The following is a 15462-nucleotide window of genomic DNA, read 5'->3' as shown; positions in this document are numbered from 1 at the left end:
GTGGACAGCTGGGCACATGTGTATCGTTTATCCATGGAAGAGATCCCAACAGGACACACTGTAAAACAATTCAGGTACAGCAGCTACTGGTAATGTACTGGTAACAATAACACAACACATTTTTTTTTATGTCTTGGAGTCACAAAAAAACTGATGCATAATTATTCCTGTTGATGAAATAAAAATAAGACTTTTATGAGGTATTTCTTTGTTACAACAGTGCAACCTGGTCTTTGAGACGAAGAAAATCTCAGATTCCTCAGTGACAGTATAATTTAGTCTCAGGATTAGTCCATGTGTCTTCATGTGTCTAAATAAACAGACGCGTGTAGCTGAGCTGGTATTCTGGCACTAATATTCTGGCTTATTTGTGTAGCACCAGGTGTCTCAACACAACTGTGATCTATCCTTACTGTGCCAAGGTCCTGCAGTTTTCATCATCAATCTGCACCAGGAGAGGGACACCATCGAGGTCACATTCCAAAGAGACAGCTAAGAATGAGCTTCCAGGATCTGTGAAGACGCACCAGTATATTAATACATCAAATGGACACTGGAGGGAGCCACATCCATCCTAATGTAAAGTCAATTTTTGGTCGCAGGATGCTGCCTATGGGGCCCTTTTGGCTGGATATTTTTGGTTGGTGGACTGTTCAGTCCAGCAGTGACAGTGAGGTGTTTAAAAACTCCAGCAGTGCTGCTGTGACTGATTCACTCATACCAGCACAACACACACTAACACACCACCACCATGTCAGTGTCACTGCAGTGCTGAGAATGATCCACCACCCAAATAATACCTGCTCTGTGGTGGTCCTGTGGGGGTCCTGACCATTGAAGAACAGCATGAAAGGGGGCTAACAAAGCATGCAGAGAAACAGATGGACTACAGTCAGTAATTGTAGAACTACAAAATGCTCCTATATGGTAAGTGGAGCTGATAAAATGGACAGTGAGTGTAGAAACAAGGAGGTGGTTTTAATGTTATGGCTGATTGGTGTAGCTTCAAGTGTGACAAGTGGTATTGAAATAAAGTGAGTTTTAGTGGCACTGTTGATTTCCATTAGGAATTGCTCTGGAGAAATGTACTGATTATTGTCACGCCAACACTGAAATAAAATGTACACCCTTGAGTAGTTAATTCACTAGTAACCAAATGTTACAAAATATGTCAAAAAAAATTTGATCAGCCGATTCTTAAAATAGAAAAATAGTTTTAAATTTAATCTAAAAAAAAAAAAGAAGAAGAAAACTAACAGGGTTGGCCAGTGAGTCAAGTGACCCCAGAATCACTGGACGCAGTGCAGTAACACAGTCTAGACAGGACACCAAACCAATGTGGGACCTTGGTGCATATGAGCATAAATTAAAACAACTGGGGCTGTAATGAACCTCCCTGGAAGAGGATGCATGTGTGTTTTGTTCCCATGCAAAGTAAGGAGGACTAAAGATGCAAAAGATGATAACATTTAAAGTCACTAAATGTCCAAGTATGGATGCTACGTACACTACACAGACAAAAGTATTGGGACACCCCTTCTAACTGTTGAATTTATGTGTTTCTCAGGCATAACAGTTGTTAACAAGTGTAATAAATCAATTAATCAATTGGTTAAAGGAAATTATATGCTACCATTTTTTTATCAACACTCACAGTCAACTTAGCATTAAAAGAACGATGGTTACACAGAAACAAAAATAATTTTTATGGTTAAGTATGATCTATCAGGACCTGTGATGTTTTGTGTTGTTTTTCTGTTTTTCACTAAGAACATGGCATTGCAGACTAACTGGTAATCTAGATGCCTTTGTCAGGAACCTAAAACAGGTCAGAGATTAGCCAGCTGGACAATGATCTAAAACATATACCCAAATTTACACAAAACTGGTTCGATGAGCACAAAAACAAGCTTTCGCCATGGCCATCCAAGACATGAAATCTGGAGAGGGAGTTAAATAGAAGAGCCCCAATAGAGGACGGGAGCCTGGACGATCTGGAGAGATTCTGTCTTAAGTGCTCTAGATATTTAGGTCTGGATTTTCTGAACTCATCAAGCATTGTAAGAAAAGACTCAGTGCTGTTATGTTGTTATTGCATTTATGGCAATTTCTATTTTATATTTTTAGTTTGTGCTAATTAACCTGATTTTTTACTTAAATTAATTTGCCAAAGCTTTCCAATAATTCTGAAGTTCTGAAAGCATTCCAGTCTCATGTTTCACCTCATGTCCACTTTTACATTATTTGAACTCAGCATTTGAATTTAAGGGCAGCACGGTGGCTTAGTGGGCCTTAGTCGCTTCACAGCAAGAAGGTCCTGGGTTCGATCCCCAGGCGGGGCGGTCCGGGTCCTTTCTGTGCAGAGTTTGCATGTTCTCCCCGTGTCTGCGTGGGTTTCCTCCAACAGTCCAAAAACATGGTCAGATTAACTGGAGACACTGAATTGCCCTATAGGTGAATGGGTGTGTGTGTATGTAAGTTTGTCTGCCCTGCGATGGACAGGCGTCCCGTCCAGGGTGTTACTGTGTGCCTTGCGCCCATTGAAAAGCTGGGATAGGCTTTAGCACCACCCCCCCCCCCCCCCGCGCAACCCTAATTAATTTATTCTAGAAGATTTAATAACCTTTATCTCAATCTTTTCTCTTAAATAGTTTTAAGTAGCATATATGGGATGTAAATGGCCTTTAGATAATCTTCCAAGGGAATCTTATTCCATCCAGTTTGACTAATTATCCTTCACCTTAACACACTGCGTGGGCAGAAATGAGGTCTAAACTAAGTATTCATACATAAACATCCTAATAATGACCCCTGCGTGGGCTATTGTTATTAATAATATAACCTTCTGGACTGATAGTTTTGGTTATAGGGTGTTTGCGCAAGATAGCATCACCTTAGGGACCGCTGGTGGAAATGCCTTTTTGCTAATACATCAGAATTTCAGCAAGGCGATTTGTTTACGCTGTAAAACCATTATTGTTCTTGTTCTTAAATTAGCCCTGACAAATCAAAGCTGTACATAATGAACTCTATCTGCTACTGGGAGTGCTGAGGAGCTGACAATCCTCTATTTACTTTGGAATCTGTGCTTTCAGAAACATTCAGTAGGGAATTTTAAATGCACGTATGGTCTGTGTGTTACCTCCACCTCTGATGGTCTGCGTGTATCATTTCCTCAGTGTTGTTTCTGTGCTCTGGTGAAAGTCACTCTGACAAAAGCATTTTTATTTCATTTTCTGTTACAGATGAGATTAATCTAGTCAATGTGCAGAGATGCTAAAACAGCTATCTGTGATGTAAGTCCAGAAATAACCTTTTAGCAATTTATATACATTTTTATATTTTACAATTATATATTAAATGCTTGCTTGATAGACTAATTTCATAAAATTTTCCTTTAATTCCGTGAGCAGCCCCGAATCCCCTTGGCATCACTACTCACGTTCAAAATTAATTTTGAGATTCTTTCAGTATCTTTTCTTTTAAATATATCTAGCACACCTGATAGCAGACCGGCTCAGTCAATCAGATTTAAAGACTCAGCACAGCTTTGTTGTAAACTCACACTAGTATAGTGCTGAGTCCAGGTGAATGCTCACTGATGAGCACAGTGTTTTTTCGGCCTTTGGCGTGCCACTTTAACTTTTAATACCCACAGAGGCAGTGGAATCCGCTTGTCATTATATAGTGGGCACATGGCAGGATCCGGCCTGGCCATAAACAGGAATATTCTGGAGTGAATGTCAATCCTTCGCAGTGCAAAGGAGTTTCATTTACTTAAAGAACTGCAATGAATTGGCAGTGTCTGTCTGTACCCAGTGTTTCCCACTGGAACCAGACCTGCCGTGACACTTACTAGGATGACATGGTAAATGAAAATTATTTTATTATAATCATTATTATTATTATTATTATTATTATTATTATTATTATGAACAGCTGGTAAAGTGGGTGTGTCACAGTCACATGGGTATCAGAGAATTAGACTTAATCCGCATCTCCAGTCAGTCTTTGAGGAGTTTTTCATGTTCTTCAGAATTTGTGTGGGTTTCCTCCGGGTACTCCAGTTTTCTCTTACGTCGTGAAAATGTGCAAAAAGTAAAGTTGACTACTCGAAATTGCCCTTAGGTTTAAGTAAGTGTATGTAGGTATTAACCTGCCATAGACTGAGGAACTGTACAGTGTCTATTCCTGCCTTGCACCCAATGTTTTCAAGGGGTGCACAGTGACCCTGACCAGAATGAAGCCGCTAGTACAAATTAAATAATTATTTAATAAATGAATTGATTAACTTATTAATAAAACTCCAAGTCTTATTAGGTAAAAGTTTACTATCAATTTCTACTTAACTGACATGGTTAAACGTGTGGAGTGTTTTTATCAGCACTGTTTCCATATTAGACCCAAACAAATACAATTATAATGAAATAGCTTACCAGAGTGAAACATAAAATGTTTGATAAAGAATTCCACGTGTTTAATTCATCCTAGGATTATGTAAACATTTATTATGAAGAACTGTTGATTTAAAAAGCTAAAGCTGCTAAACGAACTTCTCCACACACCGTGTTGTGATTTGTTTCTGAACAAGAAATCGACTCGTTATTTTAATGCCTGTAATATAGGAATCGACTCCCAACCACTCGATTCTATACACATGGTAAACAAACAAAAGTGGCTGTAAACCACAAATTTGTAAACGTTAAAAAAACGATGTAGCGTTTAGAAAGTTATTTCACTAATGGAATTATAAAATAGTGTAATTTCTTACGAGTTCATCAAAAAGTAACAGTGATCTGACATCAGCTTACCTGTAAAGATACTGGACTAGTAAAGAGAAGCACCGCCACCACAACGTTGCCATTGTTGGGCGCCTGAGCAAGGCTTTTAACCCTCAATCGCTTGAATTGTATTATATCACAGTTGCCTCTTATCCAGAGCGACTTACAGAAGTGCTTCCATAGTGAACATATCATTTCTCAAGTTTAAGTAAACAACAGTCGAAGAACACAAATCTGCTGAAGTAAATAAGTACAAGTCAGCTTAAAATAGATAGATATAATACATTCCAAAAATGTTGCACAGAGGCAATGAAAGACTGGGAAATTAATGAAATTATCAAAGCACCTGTTCTGTCACTTTTCACATGTTATTGGGTAACAGGTAATGCTGTCCTGATTGGGTTTAAGAGGAGCCTTAACACAAGGATCAGTCGTTTACGAGGTAGAGGTTTGTCACTTTGCAAATTACAGTTTGAGGGAGTAGTTTAACAACTTAAAAACAAAGTTTCTTAAAGCATAATTGTGAGTTATTTAGTCATTTCTCCATATACAGTCTATAACATTATTAAAAGAATCAGAAAACTTTCAGAAGGAAAATGCAAAAAGCACAAGTTTGCAAAACAATACTGAACGCCAGTGTCCTTTTATCCTTTAGACCAGCGGTCCCCAACCTTTTTTGCAACACAGACCGGTTTCATATAAGATATAATTTCCAGGACCGGCAGGGGTGGGAGGGTTTAATATAGAAGAACTATAGAATGAAAAATCTGTGTAAATCCTAAGCTTTTTACGCTGCGATGAGACGCTGCTCCCACCTAGGAGCGTCAGGAGCGGTGATAAGCGTCAATTAAACCCGAAGAGTTTTTGAAATTTAATTGCTCTTGTAGCGATCTCTAATTATTTAATCTTTCTGTGCGGCCCAGTAAAAAATGACCCACGGACTGGTACCGATCCGCAGCCCGGTGGTTGGAGACCACTGCTTTAGACAGCACTGCATTAAAAAACATACTTCTATAATGAATATAAGCACACAGGCTTGCAAATAGTCAACACCGCATTTGTTGCACATTTTCAGAAATAATGCAATGAATTTAATGAGAAAAACTAAATAATTGTAAAGGTTTTTTTTTTAACAAAGTATGTGCTCTAATTATTAGTCATACAAAATAATAGTTGCAGAGCTGTCTCAAATACCAAGTGTGTCATGACACGTCATGTTTTCTAGTGTGTGTACTCTTTTGACCTTACCCTCGTATAACAAGTTGTATTTCTGGTTTAAATTATATGGCTTTTGTGTTAGTCAGCAATAAATTATTAAACTGCACTGCAGATCAAATTTCTGGATTCCTCTTCACTGACTAAAATCTTAAAAATGCCTGGCATTGACAAACACCAGCAGCCCCACCACCTGATACTGACTCTTCCGAAGCACAGGTTAAGGAGGAATCTTAAAAGCAGTTTAAATCAAACTGGTCACTTAGTTTTACACGACCACCCTCTTTTACACCCAAAGATAAATTATGGGATTGTGGTGGGGTTGCACCTGCAAAGGCTTGGTGGGTTTTTCTTCTGTCCACCATCCACTAAAATGAGGACTGGAAAGCATCTTCATTATGTCAGTCAGGTCAGGTTTACTATATAATGTCAGTCACTTTTAGTGGCTGTAAAAGTGTGGAGAGGTTTAGTTTCAGCATTGTACCTTAAACTCGGAGGCAGTTTCACACTGGTAAACATATTTGACATATGAAAGGTCTTTATTAGGGTGTCTGCTTTTTGTTTTTTAGGAGATTAGGGTTTTAGTAGTAATAGTAAATTTGTTAAAGGTTTGGTACACATTTTTTCCTCTGAATTAAATATTAGATAATTAAAGATTCTATAAAAATAAAAAAGTTTATCTTACCCAAACTACAGCTTGAGAGAAAGGTTTATATATACATTACTATAAAGAAACATGTATTTCATGGCAGTCTTGGAATTTCAGTGATTTTACTTCACTTGAGTAAAGCATTATGATGCAGATTTTAAAGCAGTGGCTTCTTTCTTTTACAGCATGTGACTGTCAAGTGACTGTGAACAAAAACAACAGCATCAAATTTTACCACGTAACTATGTTTTATTCGTATTCATGCTTCATTTTCCTACTTTATTTTTAATGTTTAGATTGCTTGATGCCACAACCAAAGAAAAATGTGTCATATCAATGTGTGCCTGCTGGTTTTGCACTTGGCAGAGTCAGGATTTGAACTTACAGCCTTTTTGTCGGTAGTCTAGAACCTCATTGTGTAAACAAGTCCTGGTATAACTCCTTCTCAACTCAACCTCTGATAAATCAGCACATACACACCATCAGGTCAGAGATCTGCCTTCATCATTCAGCCACTCGCTCCAGCTACTTATCCTCTATCTCTATCAGTGACATCACTTATCTTATCATGTGAATTAAGAGCCCTTTCTGCCCCTCCACTGGGTTCATGAGGGTGGCACTGATACAGACAGCTGCTGTATCTGGTCCAGCTGTCTGATGTGATTCTACTGCAGAGGTTATGCTCTCTTCACTGTGTAGATGTTTAAAATATAATATATACATATACATATTTAAAATGGACCCAAATCTTTTACATGTGCAGTCATTAAACCTCTGATTAAGACACCTAATCCTGAACTGTACAGTGTATCACAAAAGTGAGTACACCCCTCACATTTCTGCAGATATTTAAGTATATCTTTTCATGGGACAACACTGACAAAATGACACTTTGACACAATGAAAAGTAGTCTGTGTGCAGCTTATATAACAGTGTAAATTTATTCTTCCCTCAAAATAACTCAATATACAGCCATTAATGTCTAAACAGCCGGCAACAAAAGTGAGTACACCCCTAAGAGACTACACCCCTAAATGTCCAAATTGAGCACTGCTTGTCATTTTCCCTCCAAAATGTCATGTGATTTGTTAGTGTTACTAGGTCTCAGGTGTGCATAGGGAGCAGGTGTGTTCAATTTAGTAGTACAGCGCTCACACTCTCTCATACTGGTCACTGAAAGTTCCAACATGGCACCTCATGGCAAAGAACTCTCTGAGGATCTTAAAAGATGAATTGTTGTGCTACATGAAGATGGCCAAGGCTACAAGAAGATTGCCAACACCCTGAAACTGAGCTGCAGCACAGTGGCCAAGATCATCCAGCGTTTTAAAAGAGCAGGGTCCACTCAAAACAGACCTCGCGTTGGTTGTCCAAAGAAGCTGAGTGCACGTGCTCAGCATCACATCCAACTGCTGTCTTTGAAAGATAGGCGCAGGAGTGCTGTCAGCATTGCTGCAGAGATTGAAAAGGTGGGGGGTCAGCCTGTCAGTGCTCAGACCATACGCCGCACACTACATCAAATTGGTCTGCATGGCTATCACCCCAGAAGGAAGCCTCTTCTGAAGTCTCTACACAAAAAAGCCCGCAAACAGTTTGCTGAAGACATGTCAACAAAGGACATGGATTACTGGAACCATGTCCTATGGTCTGATGAGACCAAGATTAATTTATTTGGTTCAGATGGTCTCAAGCATGTGTGGCGGCAATCAGGTGAGGAGTACAAAGATAAGTGTGTCATGCCTACAGTCAAGCATGGTGGTGGGAATGCCATGGTCTGGGGCTGCATGAGTGCAGCAGGTGTTGGGGAGTTACATTTCATTGAGGGACACATGAACTCCGATATGTACTGTGAAATACTGAAGCAGAGCATGATCCCCTCCCTCCGGAAACTGGGTCGCAGGGCAGTGTTCCAGCATGATAATGACCCCAAACACACCTCTAAGACGACCACTGCTTTATTGAAGAGGCTGAGGGTAAAGGTGATGGACTGGCCAAGCATGTCTCCAGACCTAAACCCAATAGAACATCTTTGGGGCATCCTCAAGCGGAAGGTGGAGGAGCGCAAAGTCTCGAATATCCGCCAGCTCCGTGATGTCGTCATGGAGGAGTGGAAAAGCATTCCAGTGGCAACCTGTGAAGCTCTGGTAAACTCCATGCCCAGGAGAGTTAAGGCAGTTCTGGGAAATAATGGTGGCCACACAAAATATTGACACTTCAGGAACTTTCACTAAGGGGTGTACTCACTTTTGTTGCCGGTGGTTTAGACATTAATGGCTGTATATTGAGTTATTTTGAGGGAAGAATAAATTTACACTGTTATATAAGCTGCACACAGACTACTTTTCATTGTGTCAAAGTGTCATTTTGTCAGTGTTGTCCCATGAAAAGATATACTTAAATATCTGCAGAAATGTGAGGGGTGTACTCACTTTTGTGATACACTGTATGTGCTGCTTAGACCGATATCAAACTTTCCTTTTGTTTTACAAATTTTAGAAAAAACAGTTTCCCAACAAGTATTCTCTAATTAAAACATTTTAATCAAGATTTAGACTAAACCATAGTACTGAAACTGCATTTATTAGAGAAGTTAATGATAGTTAATGTCTTCTGATAATGGGTTTGTCCCTTTTCTTCTATTAGATCTTAGTGCAGCAGTTGATAATAAAGCAATAAGCCACGAGAGGCCGTACATTACTGTGATTTTAGCACGGGGATGACGTTTTGGCACGACGCGAAGCGGAGTGCCTAAAACTTCTTTCCCCGTGCTAAAATCGTAACAGTAACGTACGGTCTCGAGTGGCTTATTGCTTTTATAAAACGGCGGTCAACATAAAATATAATAAATACAACAATGTTTAATTCATAAATGTATTTATTGTGTATAAACTTACAATAAAGCATTCTTCCGCGACGCAAAATAGTTCGATTAACAGTGTTGCTAGGCAACATGAGGGCGAAAATAACATTAAATTTTTCTTTTCAGTGGCGTATTAATATGGAATGATGTGAGGTGGTCATAGGTGTGAGTTTATCGGGGATTTTACAACGGCTTCGAACGCGGCTCAGCCAATCAGATTTTAGGACCGGAACTATCCGTTTTATAATGTAGATTATAATATTTTACTGGAAAGGTTGGACAATACAGTAGTGTTAAAGGACTTCCGCTCTTTTGGTTTAAATCTTATCTCACTGACCACTCCCAGTTTGTTAAAGTAAACCATAAATGCTCAGGAACTGAAAAGTAAAGTGTGTTCAACAGGGGTTAGTATTGGGACCTCTATTAATCACACTCAACATGTTTAGTAGTTACGGACTTTCATTGCTCACCACAGATTTTATTGACTACATTTTATATGGTTATCATGTTGAATAAGGACTATTTTAAAAATGACCCAGGTCTGATCCTTAACACCGGTTACTGAGGTGGGGTGGCTTCACCCCACCAGCTTTTACATTTAAAAAAGGAAGAAATCATAAACCTATTTGGAAATGAGTACTGTATTGTCATTATATTACTATTATCATTATTATTAATGCATGAAGAAGCAATGTAGATGACTTGGGCAGAAGAGGCAGGCTTACCAGCATTTTAAGCCATTGATGATTCACTTAATTTTTCACATCAGTTGCTCTGTGGTGGTCCTGTGGGGGTCCTGACCATTGAAGAACAGTGTAAAAGCAGGTTTAAAAAGTATGTAGAGAAACAGATGGACTACAGTCAGTAATTGCAGAACTACAAAGTGCTTCTATATGGTAAGTGGAGCTGATAAAATGGACAGTGAGTGTAGAAACAAGGAGGTGGTTTTAATGTTATGGCTGATCAGTGTATATATACTGTATTGGGACTTTCCCCAGAATAAAGAACAGACATTCTCTAGGGATGTGCTCAGTGAAATTATGCCTCTTATTTCCCTACCTTGTAGCAGGTATAGTGTGTGCTTAATGTAGTTTTCATAAGTAAAGATGAGTTGACAGTATTATCTCAGGAGCCACCGTGATGCTGAGCAGAATAAATGCATTCGTTTTGTTTTCCCATACATGTGCGTAGGATTTTATTTTGTGTGTTTTTGTTAAAGGTTTGGCTGGACAAAATGAAAGCATTGTCTTTATTTTTATAAATGTTCCCCTAAATTGGAACAAATTGAGGAATTCAGTGATGAATCTCCAGTTTAAAGACCTGAGACTGTTATAGTGCAACTTCAGGGCAATTGTTATCACACTTATTCTGGGTGTGGGGGAGGTAGTGTAGTCCTGGTCTGTTCAGATACCTTTAACACTGTGACTGAGTGCTGCAGATCTACGGTGTGACTTGATCAGCTGCTGGTAGATCATTGAGACATTTAGTGGGCCCACAAGGTTTTTCCTTATTTTTGTAGTTGAAGACTTTCCCACTCTTCCCTATTTCTCCCACCAACTGTTTTATATCTACTAAGAAAAGAGAGAAGGTAAAATGACTGGGATTAAGACACACTTTAAATATTTCACATCACATTTTCCTGTATATGCATCATGCGTTATATAAAGGTTAGGTATTTTTGCATTTTGCATTAATAAGAATTAGCTTTTTTTACTTAGGAAATTTTGTAGTGCAATTTTATTAAAAAATACATTTATTGTGACACCGCTACAGACATTTAGGGATGTGGCAGATTTTGTTACTACATCCCGGTTCAGTTTTATTTAATCTAATTTTTATGTTTTTAACCACCCGCTGTACAGTAAAAAAAACATGCAAATCCCTTCCAATCCTACTTAGGAACATTGTTTCAACATTTAATTTTTTTTTCTCACATTTGTGACAAAAGGAAGATCCTCTACCCATCGTTACTCTTCAAAGACTCAATCTTTCTTGAATACAACCAAAATCATGATTACAATCACATCGTTACTTAATGTTTTTTCCCCATTACTAGATGTAAATTGCCCCATTTTTTTGAAAGTGTTGCAGACCTGAAATGCAGGAGCAGAAGTATAGGAACAAATAAAATGAAGTTGACCAGATAAAACATTAAATACTTTGGGTTTGGCGCAGCGGTAAAATACGCTAGCACACCAGAGCTGGGATTTTGAATACATCGCATCGAATCTCAGCTCTGCCATCCGGCTGAGCTGGACAGTTGTTCAGGGATGGGAAAGCCGGACCAGGGTTCTGGGTAACTGGTGCAATTACGACCTCTGCTGGCTGATTGATGGCACCTGCACAGAGTTGAGGAATAATGCTGATCAGGGTGTGGCTCTCCGTGCACAAGGCTGATCCGCATATGAACTCGCCTCGTGCAGGTGAAAAGAGGCAGTCGGTACTGCTCACGTGTCGGAGGGGGCGTGTGTCAGTTGCAATGCTCCTCATTTAGCAGTGGAGTGTTGTACCAGTAGAGGTGAAGCGTTACGCAACCAGGGTGATTGGATACGACTAGATTAAATTGGGGGGAAATCGGAAAAAAAGAGGGAAAAATTGTTTGGTTTTATTTCAAGTAAATGTAAGAAACACTGCATTTGTCTGCAATTTCTATACTTCCCCAACCTTTTCTGATTTGAGGTTGTAGATGAATGTGTGACGTGCAGAAAAAGAAGTGATTTGATTAGAACTGGAAAAAACAACTCCCTGCCCAACTATGTGCTTACTCATGTGAATGGAAATGAATTTGTCATGACAGATGATAAATTGATGATATATATCATCATAAGTACATCTACTGTTCACAGCTTTAGTCAAAACTTGATTGTTTTGATGCCAGTGACGTTTTGTTCATTCATGCTAAGAAGGTATGTTTACCCTGACTCTATATGTATTATTTTTAGATAATGATTAATAAGGAATTGGACAAGCATTTCATTTACATTAGCAGACAATTGTTGCGCTTCACGTTAATAAAAAAATGAATCTCCAGTTCCAGACACAAGAGTCCACCGATAGACATGCATATCACAAGGTCCATACTTACTGTCATTCCAAGCCTGCATTAGTGTTAACATTTCATCTGGTCCTCCCCCCAGTTTCTTCACCAAGACAAGACCAATGACTGCTTTAATTTAAGTGGCACATTTGAACGGAGTGTCCAGCGTGAGTGGACTTCGGCAGAGTTACAAAAAGCAGCCTCCCTGCCTTCAAAGGCCGAGCAGGCCAAATCTGGGACAGAGATTAAGCGCTGTCACTCTGAGATATAGCGGGGCTTTTCCTTCTGAGTAATAGCGTGGAGAGACTTGCTAATTTACACAGCACCGGGGGCCAAGCAAATTGCCACAGGAAGAGCATAGCTAGACGTCCACGGCTCAGCTCGGGCCCCCAGATCAGAATGAAATATAATCAGATAGCTGTACATTCCTCAGCTGCAGCTTTAAAACTACGTGCTTTTGAAGAAAACCTTTTGTTATTACTGATTGAACTGCTGCAAAGTTTCTGCTTTACTTAAAAAGTCAGTCCAAAGTGGACTTTAAGTTAAAAAAAACATAAATAGTGTCTTTTTTCTGTGACCTGCTTTGTTTCTGGTCCCAGAGCAACTTATTAATCTGCAAGAATTTAAGCAGAGATAAGAAAAATATGGAATGATGGATTGACATAGTTTTTTTTACTTTATTAGCTCTTTTGTTCCAATTCTGTACCGCTTAAACTTGTCATATGATTCCATGCAGATGGAGAAAGTAAAACAAGGTTAAACTAAGCTTTGTAATAGGAAATTCAAGGCAGTCATAAGTGGAATCTACTTATTATGACCAGTATGACTTTTTATGAATTGTTTCACTTTTGTTGTGTTACACAGTGTATCAGTGGTAGTACAAAATTATATCACAAGACTGCAATATGCAAATTAGGCTGACCGGAAGAATCCTGTATCAGCATTGGTCTCCTGAAATAAAATATACAAAAATATATTTATGTATATATTCACTATTTATTTATAAATAACTGTTTTCATTTATTTAACATTTGTAGTTAAAACTGTAGTTAAATACAGAATATAGAATATAGAAATTTTATATAATTTTGTACTACCACTGATACACTGCGTAACCCTAACACTAACAGTAAAAGTCATAGTGCCCATAATGGGACTAGTAAGCCCTTCAGGCTGTCAACTGAAAGGTTGAGAGTTCGAATCCCAGCTCTGCCATGCACCCACTGTTGGTCCCTTGAGCAAGGCCCTAACCCCTCTCTGCTCCAGGGGCGCTGTACGATCTCTGACCCCAGCTTCCAAACAAGCTGGGATATGTGAAGAAAGAATTTTGTTGTACTGTACGTCTGTATATGTATATATGACAAATAAAGGCATTCTATTTTATCTACAATAACATGGGACAGAAATCATGGTTAGAATTGAGCGGGAATTGGGGGCTCCTGACGTTCAATAATATGCAGTTGACACAATCTAACTCAGAAACTCAGAAAGCAATAAAGTGTATTAAACAAGCTAGCTAGCTGCTACTTACATTAAAATACAGTGTCTTTTCTGGCTTGCACAACTGCAACTTTAATGAATTTGTGAGCAGTAATAGGAGTAAAGGCAGGCAGACGAGATGAGTGGTATGGTCCAAAGTAATTTTAAAACAGAATGTTATAGCGAAAACCACTTTCCCAAAAATCACATTACAGACATCCAACTTAAAATGTTTTGTTTTTAGACTATATGCAGGTAAGTGCAAGTGTATTTCACTTTTTACATCAATTATGTGAGGTAATATATGCCTGAATCAATATATGTATATGTACATAGAGAGAACATGTAATCTGATGTCTTTTCTGTTCAGAATTATTTTTATCTTAACCTAGAACCTAGAATGTATGCTTAGGTAAATGCATCATTTTAAAACTGTGCCTTTAATTTACATTTTCGGCATTTAGCAGACGCTTTTATCCAAAGCGACTTACATTACAATATACAGTCTGAGCAACTGAGGGTTAAGGGCCTTGCTCAGGGGCCCAACAGCAGCAACCTGGCAGTGGTGGGGCTTGAACCAGCGACCTTCTGATTACCAGTCCAGTACCTTAACCACTAGGCTACAGCTTGCCTTTTAACAATTGCAGCAGCTAAAATGTTGGAAGCTGTGCATGTTTAGTCTATCAATTAATTTAAATTCTATAATTACCATAATACAATAAAAATAATGGGAAATCTGAAATTCTGTAATCATGTTACTTTGTATGCTTTATATTTGAATGACTTTTTAATGATTTTCACACAGGTAAAACTGTGTTCATTCATTGGTTAAGTATGACAGAAGATTTAGAAAGAGTTTTGACAAGACAATATAAATCTCAGTAACTCTCAAAGCAGGTTGTTAATCTCAGCTCTTACATTTAAACACACAACTGCAGTGATTCTCAAACAATTTAGACCAAGTACCTCCCTGATCAAACCTAAACTTCCAAATATCAAAAAGTACAGTAACAGAACTCATAGAAGACACACTTATACACAGTTTACCTAAATATACAGTAAGCACTTCAAGTAGGTTAATGTCTGGGTTCTTCTTGTGATCTGGTTTAAAGGTACCTCAGATGTCAGATAAATGGTCGAAGTTTATTCCTCATTTTTTAGCATGCATGTTTGACTTACAACCCCAAATCAGAAAAAGTTGGGATACTATGGAAAATGCAAATAAAATAAAAATGTAGTGTTCTTCACATTTACATTGACTTTTATTTGATTTTTTTCGATTTATGCATCTACAAGACAATGCAAAACCACATGCTGCACACATTAAAAAGGCATGGCTGTGGAAGGAGAGGGTACGGGTACTGGACTGGTCTGCCTGCAGTCCTGACCTGTCCCCGATAGAGAATGTGTGGAGAATTTTGAAACAAAAAATGCAACGAC

This window comes from Trichomycterus rosablanca, chromosome 8 (genome assembly GCF_030014385.1).
Source record: "Trichomycterus rosablanca isolate fTriRos1 chromosome 8, fTriRos1.hap1, whole genome shotgun sequence".
NCBI lineage: Eukaryota > Metazoa > Chordata > Actinopteri > Siluriformes > Trichomycteridae > Trichomycterus > Trichomycterus rosablanca.
Note: the sequence above shows the minus strand (reverse complement) of the source record.